Source organism: Phoca vitulina, unplaced genomic scaffold (genome assembly GCF_004348235.1).
Source record: "Phoca vitulina isolate PV1807 unplaced genomic scaffold, GSC_HSeal_1.0 scaffold6, whole genome shotgun sequence".
NCBI classification, from domain to species: Eukaryota; Metazoa; Chordata; class Mammalia; order Carnivora; family Phocidae; genus Phoca; species Phoca vitulina.
Genome location: NW_022589709.1, coordinates 27,689,313 through 27,692,899, shown reverse-complemented (window position 1 = coordinate 27,692,899; position 3,587 = coordinate 27,689,313). Strand labels below are relative to the sequence as shown.

The following is a 3,587-nucleotide window of genomic DNA, read 5'->3' as shown; positions in this document are numbered from 1 at the left end:
CACCTGATCAGGAAACTGTCTCAGGGGTTCAGGATAAAAAGGTATATTTTAATTTATGGGAGCTAAGAAACCCAATAGCCATTCTCTTGATAGTAATCAGAGAGGCTGCTCCACACTTATCTCTGTTTACCTTCACCAGGTTATAACCTTCAATTTTCTAGACTTTCCTAGAATATGGTCTTTTATAGACAAGGAATGTCAATAATACTATAATATCCAATATCTTTGGAAGTTTATTTTTAATGCTCCATGCAATTACATTTCAAGAGAGGAATTTCAGGAGCATCTATAGAAAGAAACCATGAAACTTACTGTGTGGCTTAACACTTATTGAAACCTCAGTTGCAGCACAATGTGACAGATACCCATTTCTCCCCGATCCTCACTGCTAAATCCAACTAAAAACCCTGGAAATAGTGAAAGGGACAACAAAAGGAGATCTCTTAAAGTTGTTAGGAAAACGGCAAACTGGTTTGGGATTCTGGGATGAGAGGAACAGAGTACCAAAGTGTCTTACATCCTCTTATCAAAAAAAGAAGATGACCAAGACGAGGCATTTCCCAACACCCAAACCAGGAACAGAAGTCATTCCTAGTAGGCCCATTCTTCTCCTGGACTAATGGGAGCTGTGCCTAAAGCACCCAGTTAGACCTGGTAGAACCAGCAAGGGAGACTGACCTGGAGTTCCACCAATATGACTCTCTTTTCCTTACTGCCCTGGACCTAAGACTTCTTTACCTGGTCTAGAGACACCAGGGAGGCTGATGGGGAAGGGGTAGTGTGGGGTAGGCGAACCTGTACGAAGATCACATCACAACACAACACAACACAACACAACACAAGTAGTCTGGGGACCAGTTTCCATTTCCAAAAGACAGGAGTTGTCCTACCATAATAAGCGTCCAGCCAGGGAAGTTTCGTCATCCGTGAAAACCAGAGACTACGATCTTCCACCAAGATACACCAAGTGGCTACAACTGGAGAAACCTTTCTCCATCCTTACCACCAGCAGTGAATAGGTGGAACATCATAGCAGTTCCACATAAACCTAGTGGACCAAAATAACAGTGTGGAATATCTGAAAGTTGAACTGTCATTAGAACCCAAACCCACAAAAATAGGCCAGGCCATGTATGCTAAACCTGAGCATCTTACCCTGAATGCTGGTGGTAAATTCAGCCCATCCAAATCCAACAAACATTACATTTAGCCATTCCCAAGATTTAGAAAAACCTATGGATGATGTAGATCAAAGAATTAGGAAGAGATCAATGCAAAACTGGCCAATGAAAAGATTTATGTTCTATCCATGGAGAAAATGAAGAAAATACTGATGAGTGATATACTAAGAATCTAAGCTATCCATCCACCTCTAAATAGAAGCAAATAACTGCTTCAAAGTTTAGGTCAGTCATGCAATCAGCTTTGCATGGCAAGGAAACAACTTTTGAAAAAGAGGGGCTTTCCCATATTGGATCTTATCAGAGGAACCAATGCCTAGTGACAATTGTGTTTTTTTTAAGATTTGATCACTACTTTATGAATCTGTGGCTTTGCAATACCGATGTCATCAGAAAAAGGGACAGTTCACTCAGACTCAGTAGCAGGAAATAAATATCAAAGCATCCTCACTGGCTGTCAATACAAACCTCTACCTGACTGGATCCTTCCTTCTTATCCCACCCACTACCACACCACCACCCCACCCCTGGCAGCTACCACTTTACTGCTGCCCACTGTCCCCCCTCCACACCACACGTGTCACGCAGCCCTCCCTAAGACTGGCTGAGAGAAGCACAAGTGAAACAGGCCAGAGTCTCTGTGCTGCAAATCTGTCCCCACTTGTTTTTACACCACAAAATTTTTCAAGGATCTGGTCCTTCAATAGGACTGATAAATAGCTTTTTAGGGAAAAAAATAATCATTAAAAAGAAGGTGGGATTAATTCTGATTACTTCAAACCGGTCACCTTCTTAAAGTAGAGCAGTCCACAGATTTTTTACAAAGTCTATCGAACGGAGGTGAGGGTGGCCTGGGAGGAAAGACGGAAGGGGCAGGAGTCCTCCGGGCATGTGCCCAGCGGGGCTGGAGGAGCTGGTGGGTGCTCAGGACAGTGTGCTCAGAGGTCTAGCCAGTTGTCTGTCCTCCGCAAAAAAAGCTGCCAAGTTAGGGTGTTTGGGCTTAAAAATTCCTGACAGTAACAAGGAATCCCTGAAGGCAAACGTTGAAAAAAAATGGTGGAAATGGGGAAGCAAAATGAGAGCTGTTGGCCAGGAGCTTCGATGTAAAAATAAAATTAAAAATACAAAGGGAGAGAGAGGGGGAAAAAAGAGTCCCTTAAATGTTTCTGAGGGTTCTGAGCATAAACCGAAAGTAGGGTGAGTCGATGGAGGACACGGACAGTTTGTATTGCCGGCATCCCCCATCTGGAGCTTCTTGTTGCTTTGGGGCTCTTCGGGCTCTGACTCCAAACTGCAGTGTGAGCCTCCATTAAAGGCAGAAATGGTGCTGCCCTTGGCAATGGTGTAGAGGCTATTGTCTGAGGAGGGGTGGTTGGTCTGCAGTGGGACACTTGATCTTGCCTTTTCCAGTGCACGGACTTGCTGCTCCAGAAGAGCATTCTGCTCCTTGAGGTCTTCAATACCTTGCTGGTGTGTGTAGTGTTTCCTTTGCATATGCTGGATATACTCTGTGGCTTTGTCTAGGGTTTGGGCCCATGGTGCCTGCTGTCCTTTGGAGTGATGGAACAGAGTCCCACGAACTCTGAAAGCTGTCTTTGATGCTGTTGCTAGTTTTTGTTCCAGTGCATTATGATGAGCCTGTTTGTCAGCTGCAGATTGAAACCTAGGGTGCTCTTCATAGCTTTCCACCTCCATGTCATTGTTGTCACTCATTTCATACGGCCCAGGGAGCCGCCACTGCAGCCATATCAGGGAAAGGGGGAGGGGGAGGGGGAGGTTAAGAACAACAACAAACCAAGTGCCCCCCACACACATACACACTCATTCATTCCTCACTAGCTCTCTCACTACACACACATAACAGGGTGAGAACCACCCCCTCGCTCTAGTGACAAATTCAATAACCTTAGAAAATTGCATTTATCATCATTATCCTGATGGTTAATGCATCACCCTTGAGAAACTAATTTTCTTTAAATATCAATCTAGTCAACTTTCAGGAGACAAAAGAATAATCAGAGAACATTAACTTTAATTGTCATGTTGAGCCCTCAGGATGGGTTCAGAGTCAGTGCCAGCCATAAACCAGTTCTCTTCTGAACTTCTGTTGGTGAATAAGCACCACGCGAGGTACCAGATGTGTGTTCTGCCGAAGTGAGAAAAGACAAGATTGCAGTGAACATAGATCAAGAACTCTGTCGAAAAAAAAAAACTGGCCAGTTTTCCTTTTTCTTAATATAAAAGATAGCTCAGAGTTCACATTTTTACTTCAATACTGCTGAAGAGAGAAGGTAATCAGCCTGAATGTATGTCTATTTAAGGCTGTATGTAATGTATGTCTATTTTTTTAAACAAAAACTAGACGCTTGACTAAAGACTCTCTTCTCTGGGTGTTTACCCAGAGGA

At 43.7% G+C, this 3,587-nt stretch overlaps 1 pseudogene; it reads right to left on the bottom strand.

The window, feature by feature from the left end:
• Positions 1 to 327: 327 nt before the first annotated feature.
• Positions 328 to 2,894, bottom strand: LOC116632000 (annotated as a pseudogene).
• Between the last annotated feature and the right edge of the window lie 693 nt (positions 2,895 to 3,587).